Source organism: Phragmites australis, chromosome 13 (assembly GCF_958298935.1).
Source record: "Phragmites australis chromosome 13, lpPhrAust1.1, whole genome shotgun sequence".
NCBI classification, from domain to species: Eukaryota; Viridiplantae; Streptophyta; class Magnoliopsida; order Poales; family Poaceae; genus Phragmites; species Phragmites australis.
In genome coordinates this window covers 19351741-19367168 of record NC_084933.1, presented here as the reverse complement: position 1 = coordinate 19367168, position 15428 = coordinate 19351741, and the positions used below count along the sequence as shown (strand labels likewise).

General features: G+C 44.5%; 1 pseudogene; it reads right to left on the bottom strand.

Annotated features, from left to right (window-relative positions):
* Positions 1-10021: 10021 nt before the first annotated feature.
* On the bottom strand, positions 10022-15178 carry LOC133888640 (amino acid transporter AVT1I-like; annotated as a pseudogene).
* Between the last annotated feature and the right edge of the window lie 250 nt (positions 15179-15428).

Here is a 15428-nt window from a genome sequence, read left to right as displayed (position 1 = left end):
CCCTCTCAAAGATCCAATTCGATCATGTGGCAAGCGGTGTCACAACTGCAGCCCAACCACCCCCGTTCACTCGCCTAATGATGGCCGTCGCCACCGCCACTGGCCACCAAGTGGTGTCCTCCACGTCTCCTTCCTCCTCCTGCTTCCTCTCTCCTCCTTTTTTTTGTTTTGCTTTTCTCTCTCAGATCCGGGTGGTAGCAGCTGGATTTTCCCCTATGAACTACTAGGTAGTCGTTGCCCCGTCCCCTCGCTTCCACACGCCGCCACCACTCTCCACCTCATTCTCCCCCCTCCTCATCCACTATCGCCACCGCCACGACCAACTCCTTCTATGACATCCTCGGCCTCCACCCGGGATCTAGCGCGCCAGAGATCAAGGTGGTGGTACGTCACCCCGCACTCGCCTCCACCAAGGACTTCATCCATGTCCACGTTGCCTACTCCACGCTCTCCGACTCTGACAAGAGCACCAACTACGACCGCCGCTGCCGACCGCTACGTGATGCTCGGCCGCTCGCCCTCGTTCTAGGTGCACTGCCGCCGGACCTGGGAGACAAACCAGTGCTGGTGACCACCTGTGACGTGACAACACGCTTCTTCGTTGCAAAATCTCCGACGTGTGCGTGGTTGAAGCGGCCCCTCGTTGTCTCCACGAGCCACAAAACCTTCTAATTGGTTGGAAACGCAAAGATCACGATGGGTACGGCCGTGGCCATCTGCACGATGTAGCTCATTAGCCGCTCACCACCGACCCAGAAGTCAGGTACATCTGGATCCATCATCGCTCCTGTTTCTTATTTTTCGTTTTGTGTTTTCCCATCCTGTTTCTTTCGTAGTCATAGAGGAATTTTCTACACAAGAATTACGTACTCTAGAGCTTGTGTTTTCCCATCCTATTTTTTACGTAGTCATAGAGAAATTTTCTGTGCAAAAATTACTTACTCTAGAGCCTGTTGAATTAGAGAAAATAACATGTGATTCAAATGGAGTTTCTTGAGTTCTGAAAAATGCCTTTAGAATTGTTTCCTCCGATCGAATTGGAGAAAACTGATTTTGGCCCCTACACATCTCGCCATCATAGGCATAACTTAGGGACAAACACCATCCTATTGTTGACTGTTTGGTTGGCGATGTCAGGGTCATCGTTGCATATCAGATCTGGCCATCCTACCAGATCATATACATTTCATTCTTCAACCCTTCTGATGCTTGGATGCATGTGTTATCCAACAGGGTCACCAAGGAGATTAGGGCGGTAGGCATCCTGGAAAACTTCGATGAGGGGAATCAGTACTCGCAACACTGCTTTAGGAAGTTCAGAAATAGAGAGTTACCAACAACATATGTGCTTTGGCAGCCTTAAATTTTTTTGTCTAACCTGGATGGTCCTTTCAGTAGATTAAGGGTCAAGTAATGATTGGACAAATCATGATGAAGTTTACCTCATGACTATTTCAGCTCAGACCTGCTTTCAGTGAATGCATGTTGTAGACTATAACACCCAAAAATTCAATATTTGCAATAATTTAAAATTTTACTAGAAATTAATCAGGTGTTGCAACTTAGCTCAATAGGAAATTAATTTCTAAAATTAACTTGGCCTAGGAAAAAAAATTGTTTGATTGTATTTATGCCGTTGTAGATGCAATAAGGTTTTATTGGGTGGAAAAAGTTTACAAATTTCACTAGGTTTCGCCGCTTTAAAAACTCATTTGGAATTGATTTGAAATCAAAATGGAAAAAGAATTCCTAAAAAGAAAAATGCTCTCGGGCCGAATTCTCTTTTCCCCGGCCCAAACCCCCTCCTCCCCTCTTCTTTCTCTCCCGCATGGGCCGCTGGCCTCCCTTTCCCTGTGCCGGCCCGCAGGCTGAGCCGGCCTGCTGGCGTCCCGAGCCGGTCGCCTCCCTCTGCCGCGTGGGCCCCACCCGAGCAGAAGCCAGCCGCCGAGCCGCGCGCCGAATCGAGCCGACGGCTCTCCTTCTCCCACCTCCGTCCGCCCGCCTCCCTGTTTAACGCCGTCATCGCTGTTTTTCAATTGCGGCCTCCCACGTGCCCCTCCCCCTTCTTTTCCCTTCTTCAATTTGGTGAAACGGGCGTCCGTTGCCGTTTCCAGCCGTATGGAGTTAGCTCCGGCATTGAAGTCCGGCTGGCCGTGCATCCCTCCCCCCTTCCTTCCCCTCTATAAAATCCGAAACCACTGAGTTCGCCGTTCTCTTGCGCGCCCCGTCCAACCCTCTACGCCCTTTCTTCTCTCTCTCGGATTGCCATCGTGAACGAACCGTCTCCGGCCAATTTGACCCGTCCATCATCTTCATAGGACCCTCCGGCTTCGGTTTCGCGGTTCGCCGTCGTCGTTCGAGTGCCGGAGCTTCCCTTCCGCCGCTGCACCGACCGCCGCCGCCACCCTCGCTGTTGCCAGGTCACCCTGACGCCTCTCCAGCCTTCCTTTTGCTCGAGGTGAGTTCGCCGGACTCCCCTCACTCCTTTCTGCCGCTCGTCGGAGCAGCCCGGCCGCCGGAGCCCGATTCGGTTAACTCCGGCCGCACTCCGACCACCCCGCCGTCGTCGACAGCCGTTCGCGCTGTCGTACCGAACCCAGATCAACCTCGGCGGTCCGATCTCCCTTTTACGGCCAGGATTAAAACCCCCTTTGTTTTTGAAGTTCGGACCACCGTGGACTCGTGGACCGGCCATCCTGGTCCATGGGCTCATGAACCCATTTCACATCTTTTTCTAATAGAAGAATAAATCAATAAATGTTTATGACATCATGAATCCAATGTCCAGTATAAAAACAATTCGGATTTTCTCTGATAATAAGTAAAAATTATAGAAACACCCCTGGAACTTGAAACGCTCACAACTTTTTGCTTGTAGCTCTGATTTAGGCGATCTTTGCACTCATATTCTCATAGCGACGTGTAGATTCTGTTTATAAGGTTTTCCCCTAGTTTTAGGACGGTTTGGTGTACTGTTCTTATGTATGATTGTGTGCTCATGTAGGCGATTTAGTCCAGGAGTTCGGGAACTTCCAGGAAGAGGATTTTGAAGGACATGTGCATCACTTCGTCGAAGGTAAGTGTCTTGACCATGTTGCAAACCCAGTTTTTATATAAAGATAGTCTTTATCCAATATGCACGCTGTTTTACAAAATGGGTAGTATAGCAAATACTAGTGTTAGTTTTAGATGTTTTATCCTTAAAATAACATCATGTATATGCTTAGCCATGCTTTTAGATAAACCTGTAGCATGTAGGTGATGAATCATGAGTTGTGAACTAGAAGTTGATATAAGAAATTTGACATGAAAACTGATGTTGTTAAGGGAGTTGACTGGAAATATTTTGAGCAAGAAAGGGGTATTCTCGGCATGGTTGGTTGATTGAAAATATTTGGTAATCTACCCTTATGGGATTATTGGCGGTCTTGCCCAGACCATTTTAAGGACCGATTCGTGGAGCGACCATCCATAGTAAACAGAACAACCACGAGACCAATATGGTACAACTTGGCCTAGTAATTAGATGTTCTCCCAGTGTTGTATGAGCCAAATGGATGTGTAGATAAGGAAGGGTTACTTCCCGATTCTACCCGGCACAAGAGGGGGCTTCTGGGGTGGAGGGTTACTCAACTTATGTACGGCGGTGAAACCTCAGTGGGCAAGTGCATACTAGGAGACTCTTTGGAAAAGCCTCGTAGTGATCTCATGGTGCATACCTCGGAAGTGTGTAAGGTACCGGCAACAGAGAAGATCACGACTCGTGGGTAAAGTGTACATACTCTGCAGAGTGTCAAACTGAATATTCAGCCGTGCTCACGGTTATGAGCAGCATGGACCCTCACATGATTAGTCGGGTGGTTGTCTTTCATGGTTGAGAATTGGTTGAATTCTCGGATGTTAAAGAAAATCTTTTGTGCGTCTTTTCCTTAAATTTTAAAATAAAATTTGCTTTTCCATAGTTTAGAGATAAAATCGGCTTTTATGCAAATGAAACCCTAGAGAATAGGAAACCTTGGTTCAAGCCACCATATCAAATTTAATTTTCCCCCACTTGTTGAGTATTAGAAATACTCATGCTTGTTGTTTCAGAAGGTGAAATTTTTGAAGAATTCCCTGAGGATGATTTCCCTGAAGATGATGCCGAGTTCTAGGCTTGTGGAGCTCCCGGTCGGCTGCCTGTTTGCATGGAGCTGCACTGTTCTTTTCCGCTGTGGTGTATTTTTTTTCTTTTAGACCCGGGTGTGGTCATTTTGTATTAAATAACGTTGTAATAAGAAGCATTATGTCTGTTATGCACTGATGACGTTGCTATATATATGAATAAACTGATCCTGACATACATATAGTTTATATCTAGTTTTGGTCTTAAAATCGGGTGTGACATAGACATTCTTTGTAAATTATAAGGCATGAAAAAACATTTGATGGCCTACTTTGTAGTGTGTCAATTTTGTTCTTCCTTTTGTAGATTGTTGCATCTATAACCCAAAATTTAATTTGTGTTGTACATTCAATTTATATTTTAGCAAACTTTTTTTGTGACATTTGGCATATGGTATCATGCTTTCTGCATATGACATTTTGGTTATTATCAAAACAATTTTTGCATATATCTTTAACCTGTACTTACTGAATGTCTTTCTGGTTATATTTCAAGTTCATATGGCATGTGCAATGCAAGGACATTGGTAAATTTAGATGCACACTTCATTTGTCGAGAAATCAAGTTGAAATATGCCTTGATTTACTTGTGATGAGTGTTTGACAATGATATTTATTTGGTTTGATGACCTTCGGTTTTGTATGAGCTTTGATGTGATTTGAATTGATTTGAGATTTTATTTGAGCATATTTATTATAGACTAACTGGAATTGGAATTAGAAATATATGTTTGCTTGTCTTATGGTGTGCAGGTGATTGATGCAACTTGGTGGTCGACGACAGGATGATCAGAGCCAAGCGGAGTGCTTGGTGCCAGGGAGGCTAGGGGAAATCAAGGGTGATCCTAGATGAACACGTGGAGGTCAAGCAAAGCATGGAAGGTGAATAGAGACGGCATACTGACAAAGTCAAGTGAAGAGGATGCCGGTGGAAGTGATAAGGCAGCCCGAGGGATCGAAAGCGGAGTTTTTGGGTTTTTATGTTTTTCTTGCTCTTTTGAGGTTTTTGCCTTGTCTTTGCCTCTCTTAGGGTTTTTGCAAGATTTATTATGCCAAGTGACATATTTTACTTTTTCTCGAGTTTTTATCATTTGAATGAGCTTATCTTGTTTTAATTTCTTCAAACCAAAATTTGTGTGCTTTAAGGGTTGTCAATGCCCTCATCAAGGGGGGAGATTGAGAAACCAAGTTGAAATATAACTTGGTTACTTGTGATGAGTGATTAACATCGGTATTTATTTTGTTTGATGATATTTGGTTTTGCTTGAGTTTTAATGTGATTTGAATTGATTTAGAATTTCATTTGAGCATTGATTATGGACTAACTGGAGTTGGAGTTAGAGATATGTATTTTCTTGTCTTATGGTGTGCAAGTGATAGATGCAACTTGACGGTCAATGGCCGGATGATTGGGGCCAAGCGGAGTGCTCGGTGCCGGACGATCAAGGAGGCCATGCGGAGTCAAGGTTTATTCTAGCTGAACACGTGGAGATCAAGCAAAGCATGGAAAGCGGATGGAGACAGTGTGTTGACAAAGTCAAGTGAAAGGGATATCGGTGCAAGTGACAAGGCGACTGAGGGATCAGGAGCGGGAGAGACTTATCGGTGGTCAGGATTGCAAGATGGAGTACACGCATAGACATCGAAGTACTTGCTTAAGGTGTAAGCAAGTGGGGAGTCACGCTTTGAGAAGCATGCTAGGGTTTCACGGTTTGGCCTCAAAACCGTGGGAGGACTGGAGAAGTATGTGGCACCATCGTGAAGCTTGCGTCGAGACGAAGCTAAGTTGTGAAAGCGTCACGACCGTTCGATGAATCGAGAAGAAAATGGACCAAAATACTCTTAGTGATAGGTAAGAATATACTACAAGAGAAGGGTATTTTGGAAAAAAGCTAGGAAACCTAGGGGTCAAGTTTTCTAGGCTTATAAATAGAGGGGTAGGGCTATAGGAGGAGAGGAACCAGCCATTTTGAGCCACTTGTGCCATCCATATGAGAGTCTTATGCTAGGATTTTAGAGATGAGGAAGAAGAGTACTTAGCCTATGTAGTAGGTAAGAGCTTTGTGAGAAAAATCTTTGTAATCTGTCTAAAATAGGACTGACCTCTGCTACAATGAAATTTATTTTTCTTTATGTTATTGTGCTCACCTCTTTCTAGTTTCCCTCTATTGGTTCCCTTGCAAATTTGCAAGTTTTTTGGTTTTCGAATTTGATTTTTTTTTATTTTGAGTTGATATTTCAGCACCTTGTGAGGTCATTCTTCTTGTTGCTAGAGGCATAAATTTGCATACACACGCTTATATGATGGAGTCTTGAATTCTCTTGCCTCTATACAATCAACTTTTCTTATTTCTTTGCAAGTTGTGATCTTTCGAGTGCTAAGACACATGGATTAATCTTAAATGGAACCTATTGTTAATATACCATCTGTGAAGTCATGTTGCCTCGATTTTCTCTTGTTAAAACTTCTCTCTATTTTGGTTCCACTTGAGTTTTGAAGTGCGTTGGGTGATCCAAAGAGGAGAATGCCATCAATTTCGCAAGAAATTTGTTGAGAGACCTATTCACCCCCCTCTAGTCGTCAATCTCATTCCTACATTTATTAAGCATTACCTATCCTTTTTTCATGATTTTTTGTGAGGTATGTTTCTTTCCTTGATGTGTTTTCTTTGTTATTATTGAATTTAGTTGCATAAGGTCCTGCATAATAGACTTTCTTCAGAATGTAAATGCTAGACTTCAATCGATAACTTTGAAGTCTTGAAGTTTGTTGGCCAAGGGGAATTTGGCAAAGTCTATCAGGTGAGAAAGAAAGATACTTCAGAAATATATGCAATGAAAGTTATGACGAAGGACAAGATTTTAGAGAAGAATCATGCTGAGTACATGAAAGCCGAGAGAGATATACTGACAAAAGTTGATCATCCTTTTGTAGTGCAGTTGAGCTACTCTTTTCAGGTAGGCAATTGCCATTTATGTATTCATTCTTTGTTGCCAAATTCGGATGCTATATTTTTAGCGGCATCCTATTGCCAATATTAAACATTGTACTTTTTTGACACTTGTCTAGCAAAGTACCGATTTTACCTTGTCCTGGATTTCATAAAGGGGGCCATCTCTTTTTATAGTTTTACAAACAGGGTTTGTTTAGGCAATTTAATTTTGTAGTTCCATTTTTGTGCCTATCAAGTTGTACTAAATTTTAATTAAGCTACTTTTTTTATCTGGTAAGGATGAGCTTGCACGCATCTATGCTGGTGAAATTGTATCAGTCGTAGTCCCTTTCTTGTACTGATTAGAATTTTAATTTTTTTGGGACATTTCTACGTTTCTCGGATGTTAATCCTATCAAGAGCACGAGACTCTGATACTAATTGTAGGAAACATTGATGTCCTAAGAGGGGGTGAATTATGACACTATGAAACTAATGACTCCAAAAACTTCACAGGATAAAACTATCTCAATTTCTATTTAAATATGCTCTATATTTATCTGTATGTCTACTCTATGCTTAAGAGGATTGCAACCTACTCTAGCAAGGTAAATTACAAGTATATAAGTGCGGAAACGTAAATAATATAGAGAGATAAACTCGGCACAAGAGATTTTTATCTCACGGTATCGATGGCACACAAACCACTGTTAGTTCACGTTGGAGATCCATAAAGGATATGCTCCTGGCCACCAAGTCTCTTTCGGTCACGATTCTTAAGCTACTTAGTCACCATGACAATGCCTCAAGCTCGATGAGTCACCAACCCACCAAGGCGAGATCTGACCACGAACCTCTCTTCCGATCACTTGTACGTCGTCTTCATTTTAGAGCTTTAGTCACAATGACAAGGGTCTCTGCGTCCCCGCACAATCTTTTTGCTGTCGCTACACATCAAGTCGGAGGGTCAACAAGTTACCGATGAGGCACCAAGACTCCAAGACATCAGCATACCTCTCAGTATACGATTGGATCACTTCTTGATCCACTCTCTAGGTTGCACCATCTAGCAACACTTCTCTCTAGACCTATAAGTACTAGTCACGCTCTAATGGTGAGCTTAATCACCTTAGATGATCATTTTTAGCACTTTGATGGTTTGTATGTCTTCTAAGTGTATATGAGATTTTCTGGACTCTAGCAACTTCAAATGATTGAGTGGAGGTATATTTATAGCTTCAACCTCGCAGACTAGCCATTGTCCCAACAGCTCAAATTCTCTATATACGCCGGATGTTTCGGTGTAGCTAGATTGTAGTCACCAGAACATTTAGCGTGTACACCTTCTAAAAACTAGTCGTTGAAACTTCACTTAAAACCAATGTAAACATGAGATGCTTCGACATGTTCACCAGCTCTATCATCGGACCTTTGACGTGTTCAACTAAGCTATCCCACGCCTTGCTCAATACAAAATACTCCGACGTTGTTTTGCTTCATCGCGGGACCATCCGACGTGTTGAACTACACCAAATCAAACTTTGACATCTTATATGCAATAAATGCTCCGATGTATGCTCCAACATGCACATTTCGATCGCCAGACCTCCCGGCGTATACCATCCTTGAGCTTCAACTCAAAAATACTATGGTGTTCATATCTCCACATCGTCGGATCATCCGACATATAAAAACATCAGGCAAGAAAGCACTCCGACGTTCACAACTACTTTGCACCAGACCTTCTGGTGTAGTCATTTTTATTAGGATTTCTTTAATTCAACCAAACTTTATTTCGATTACAATGAATTCTTCATGTATTACATCTATAAACCCTAATAACATATATTCTTAACAAATATGTTACTTTTAATAACTAAATTAGTATTAATCATTAAAATTAAAATTATAATTTAACAGAACCATTTTCGTTACAACCGGTAAGCAAATTCTGCTCATCGGTGAAGGGTGCTGAAAACTTGAGACCCCGCCCGAATCGACGCTTCCCAAGTCTGACAACGGCACCCCCGGCCTTCCGAACCCTCCATAAGCTGACTCCTTTCCCCCTCATCAGCACCAAAGACGTTGACTCTGCAGCTTTAATTCCCCTTCCCCAACCCCCGTCCCTTGCCACAGCATCCGAGCGGCAAGAAGAGGAGGAGCAGCAGGAAGCGACGGCAAGAAGAGGAGAAGCGGCGGGCAGCGGAATCATGGACCGGAACCTGAGCGGGTTCCTGATCGGGTGTGTGGGCGCCGCCGTGACGCTGCTGGCGTACGAGCAGACGGTGGTGTCCAGCACGCAGTGCATCGCCGCGGGATTCGGCGTCCTCATCTTCGCCCTCCTCGTCAAGGAAGGCTTCATCTCCCTCTGATTGATGCGCGCGAGGCATCATCCTTCGTTTGCTCCGCTGCAGCTATGCTCCAATGCTCCTCTGGTTCTTCAGAAAAAGGAATAGCTTCTCCTAGATGTGAGATGCCTGTGTAGTGAATTGTTGAATCATGTGACATCTAGTCTACCGAAATTGTCTGTATCTTGTATGTACTTTCGTCCTTTTCATGGTGAACAACAGAAGAACTTAGTTCTTGGCTTCTTGCAGGCTTGCAGCTTCTTTAGCTTATTATGATGAAGGCAGTCTATGTGATTGTGTTGCGGCCGTTGCCCCTGTTTCGTTCCTACTGACACTTTGGTGTGCCAGTTCATCTCTGTTTCATTTACCAGTAATAACTGCTTGGACGTGAGTTTTTGTTCTGTTGAGCCAACCAAAACACATGTTCATTTCGTTAGGGAAACAAAAACACCATCAGTTCGCCAAAAGAAGACTGGTTTAGGATAAAATTTGCGCCCACTAGTGCTTAGGCTTTAGCCTGAACCTCTGAAAGTAGTAAACGACACAGTTCACGCAGCTTCAATAAAATGCCTCAATTTATTTACTTCTTACAGCCGGATCCGATGGAGCCCTTCCTACAATGGCAATTGACTACAAGCTTTTCTTACAAAAGAAGTACATGACCTTGTCTACAGCATCGAAGAACTTATTGAGACTAGTCTACTGATGTTGAGATATGGAGCTGCACTGCTACAGGCCTACAAAAGAACACCAATCCCGACGTAGGTATTTTCTTATGTCCTCTTCAGAACTCATGAACAATCTTCTCCAGAGAAGAATAAGTCCCCGTCGCCGCAACCAGGGAACCAAGAACGATGATCGTGGCGATCAGCGCGAGCTCCGCCTTGCCGCAGCGCGCCGCGCCGAAGATCTTGAGGTAGAAGATGCAAGGGAGCAGCATCGAGGCCATGACACTTAACAGCGAGCCGACGAGCGCCATGAGGCGGCCGAAGAAGGGCACCGTGAGGGCGACGACGACCGTGCTGAGGACGATGAGGGTCCTGATCAGTATGTTGACGGACCTCTTGTTGCCAGCGAGCAGCAGCCTCTCCTCGACTGCCGTGGCGAGCGGCGTTACCATCAGCGCGTATTTGGAGAACGGATTGATCAGCGTGGTGTAGATTGCCAGCTTTGAGCTGATCTTCCCCTCGGGGAGGTTCAGCGTCACTTGGGATTTGACGTCGTCACCGTACATGAGGTAGCCGAGTACCGTAGTTAGTGCAGGCGACGAAGCATGACCAGCACCTACGCAAGCATAAGACACACAACGCTAAATTCGATCAGGGGCAGTATAAAGATTTATCTACTTCAGTCGCATTTTGATACTGTAATTTATATTTCTTGTATAGAATTCTGCTCGGTCACTGTCAGACATCTTCTGCGGTTCTGCTTCTACTGTTCAATACTGCACTATTGTAAAAGACAAAAAAATTAGTAACAAACACACACGCTAACTACCCGTGAGTCTTAAAACACGACTCGAACCTGGGCGCGTCGGGGCGTGCCACTCGGAAGCATTTCCTCTGACGTAACGTCAGAGGGCAGTGATCACTGCGTGTAGGCTCAGACGTGTAGGTCTAACATGTCAGTGATCGCTGCACAACGTCAGAGGATCTTGTCACGTACCACTCGCACCCAACCACCGAGCTACAAGCTCGACGCGAGGACAAAATAATTGACACATCAATTTGTTACCAAACAATAAAGCTGCAAAGTAGCTAATTCCCGAGGTACTAGATGCAGTATTATAAATCGGTGATGATGCGATGTGCAGGACAGCTGTTACTACTGAAGGCTAAAGTTTTTGGAAGAAGCCTACTGAAGATTAGTACTTCACAATCAGGGCTTGTATCAGATTGACTGAGCATCAAATAGTTGATTCAATGACGCTCAGAAACACTGCACAGTAGTTATATTTCAGTTCCCTCTTTTGGTACCTGAAACTCTTGTCAGAAGAAATGTTACATGTTGGTTATCTCCTATTTTCAATTTAACACCAAAAAATGCAGAGATAAAATGAACTAAAAGATGCCAGCATGTTTAGCTATGTCTTCACTCTTAGGTGACATCAACATAATGGATTGCTAGTCTACTACTCACCCTGGAGAACTTTTTTCTTTTCCTTCATGAAATTGCAGAGTGTTGGGAAAATTGCATGCCCACAGTAGCAGAAGGTGTACATGCCCAGAGCAGTAGGCAGGCCACTGACATTGAGCATCCTCCCCTTCCCATGGAACCCGACGCCGTAGACCACAGCTGCCCACAGCACGAAGAAGATCACGACGGCCGACGCGAGCATGCTGCTGGCTGACACGTACGCGAGCACGATCAGGCTCCTGAGCCACGTCGTCGGCAGGATGACGACCGCGACGAGCACGACGAAGAGCTGCTTCCCGGAGACCACGAGCCCGCCGAGTCTGAGGCTGGTGCCGGGAAACAGTTTGTCTAGGTTGTCCCCCTCCAGTATCAGGAACCCGATGGCGACGAGTGTAACGCCCCAATTCTTTTCACCGGCCCGGCCCATCCCCTGCGCCTCGTCATTGGGCTGAAACCAGCCAGCACACGTCCCCCCATGTCTCGTTGTGTGTGCACCCTTCCCGCCACCGCTCATGCCTATAAAGCCGTTCTCAACCTCGCCCTCCCTCTCTGTTGCTTCTCATCCGCTCATCACCATCATTGAGCCGCCATTACCGCCTAAAGCTCCGTCGCGCGATGACCACCGTAACCGAGCCCTTCTCGACGCGTCTGAGGCTGCTGTCAGCTTTGCAGGGGCACGAGGAACATCCCTCGTCGAGCTCTGGTGAGCATTATTGCCGCGCACCATCACTAGCTTTCTCCGTTGCACCCCGAGGCCTGTTGACCATCTCTTCGACATCGTTTGATCTTCAGAAGCTTTCCCGACCCTCGGCTCCCTCTCCTCGCCGCCGGAACTACTTTCCTGTCGAGCTCCGATCATCGCTGCCCAGTCCTCTCTGTCGCCGACCATCGCCGAGACGCCTGCAACCACCGTGAAGCCCTCGATGAGATTCCCCGTCGCCTTCTCATTCTTTTTCACCACTCCTTGTTGTGTTTGGTGCAGATCGGATAGCCAGGGCAAAGTTTTGGCAAAATCCACGATGGCACCGCCTCTCTCCGATCACCGTCGACCACCATTTCCCTCCCTAGTCGCCCTGGTTGTTCGATCTGTATAGTGTACGACTATGATTAGATCCAAGACGTACCCCTTCGTGAGCCAATAGGAAACTGCCATGTGTGCACATAATCCTAGTCAGATAGTGTAGTCCCGTCAGCACCACGTGTCGACACATGTCGGCCGTGTCAGCCACCCAAGTCGAGTCAGCAGGCCTCGTCAGCTATGACGTTAGCATTGCGTGATAATTAGGGTTCTATAATTAAAATTAATATGTTAATCTTTTTAATTAGATAATTTTGCATTAGGTCCCTAGATTTTTCCTATTTTCTCAAAAATGCCCCTGTAAGCTTTGTTTTTACATTAAAACCCTTAGACTTTTCTATTTTTACATTTGTACCCCTAGACTTATTATTTTATTAAAAAATAGTTCCTAAACTTTCTATTTTTACTTAAATAGTCCCTATTTTTTAATAGAAAAACTCCTTAACTTAAAACCCTTAATACTTTTCTGTTATTGCTCTGTTTTTTATAATTCTTACGCTCACACGATCGTAGTGACGTGTAGTAAGCTTGTTTTAGCCTTTTGATATGGTTTGGTGTACTGTTCTTAGTTGTTTATACTTGTTTATTTTTAGTGTTTATGAATGCAATAGGAGACGAGCAGTGTGTGAACTTGCAAGATCAGACCTTCAATATTTGTGAGCAACCTACTGTTGAAGACAAGTGTCATTGATCACATTGATCCCATTGTATGAAAGTGTGCCATTTATTTGTTCAATTGTAAGCTTGTCAATATGAATCCTATGTTTAGGGTTTACTTAGTACTTTTTTTATTATCCTTATCAGTTGTTACCTATGTTGGAGTCAGGGTGTCCTGGGTAGATTTGCTTATCTCCACTGTCATGGATATGGATGATTTACTTAATGACCTGACTAATCGTCTATTTAACATAAATTGGTTTGGGTAATCTTTTGTAGTAACATGAATTAGAGTGATCTAGTCAGGTTGATTTGATTAGTATGGTTGATGTGCGTGTATTGGGTAATATACGAGTACCTGCTTTAGATCCTAAGGATTATTTTGTGGATCATGTAACTTGGCACAACAGCGTAACCACGAGACTTATATGGATATGATCTGACCAATTAATTAGATGTCCTCCTTATTCTGTAGGTACCAATTAGCTATTGAGTGGCACAAGAGAGGGCCTTTGCAGTAGATAGAATCCATGTTAGTGATGAAACCTTAATTAGTGTACGCAGATTTAGAGGCGCTTTGTAAAGATCTTGTAGTGAGATCCTAACTCTACACCCTGGAAGTGGAAGCAATATGAGAATCATGACTCGTGAGTAAAATATGCAACCTCTGCAGAGTGTAAAATTGATATATCAGTCGTGCTCACGGTTAAAAGCGGGCTTATACTTCTTCATGATTAGTGGGGGATCTTGGATGGTTGATTCTGGTAGTCGGGTGGTGGTAACCCGATGAGTTGATAGCCAAGTTGTGGGATACCTGATGAGTTTGGTAGTTAAATGGAATCCGATGAGCTGTTTCCCTTAATATTGGTGTCATCACACATAGTAAATAGGTCTGCTATGCCTTTTTAATTCTTAGGTTAGGATGGCTTAATTACAGTAAACTTGTGTCAAGCATTTCTTTTAAATCTCCGTATCATATTTTTTTTCACACTTGCTGAGTACTCTGTGTACTCATCCTTTTTTTTATTTTTCTATTTACCCCGCTGCGACCTATTATTGTTCAGAACTTGGTGATGAAGTAGAGTTCAAGGAGGAAGGCTTTGACCGAGAGATCATGTTCTAGGCTGACATTTTCTGAATAACACATGTAGATGATGAAAGATCCGCTATTGTTAGTAGTTTATCATAGTGTTTTTTTAAGGTCTACATATCTTTTTTTAATAAACTATATCATTATATAATAATATTGTAATGATTTCACTTATGATATCACCATATTTAACATAATATTAATATACATGTAAAATATATCTAAGTTGTTCTTTTAAAATCAAGTGCGAAACCGAGAGCTCCGCGTATAGGAACACTGACGCGGCTAGGCGACCGTTGTGCCCGAACGCGAGCGCGCCGATGTCCGGGTAACCCCGCACGGCCGGCGACGCGCCCATGCACCGCTGCAGGAGCAGGCCCGTGTAGCAGCAGACCCCCGCGACGACGAGCAAGAGCACCAGGCTCAGCGACCCGACCTCCGACAGGGCATACGGGATGGACAGCAACCCCACACCTGCACAACCAAGGTCGAACAAATTTGGCAACCCTGACAAGCCGTTCTCCGTGCGAGAAGCTTGCAACAAAGATTGTACTCACCGGAGAGGGTGTTGAGGCCATTGAAGCAGGTCTGCACGAAGGTGGCGCCGTCGGGCTCCGGGGAACGACACTGCGCTTCGTGGTCGCCCGCCGCTGGCTCCTTGCGCGCCTGCACGGCGCCGTGGGCTTGGAGGAGGGGCTGCTCCAGGCCCTGCAGCCAGCACGGCCGGCGAGCTGTTGGGAGGGACAGGAGACGCGGCCCCGCCAATGGCCATCCTATCCACGCTGGTAGCTGGTGCCGCTCACAGGATGGAACATAACAGAGCAACGACTCGTGTAGTGCAGAGCTGCTGGTTCTAAAATCCGCAACAAAGCTGAGACCAGCTGTATATAAGGCGTCTTACGTCTATCCCTTTCATCAGTTACTTATTCATCCATTGATTTTTTCAACTATCTTATAGTTATTTTTACTTAGTTCTCGTATATAAATTTTAACGTAAATGAACAATCTTATAAACTATACAT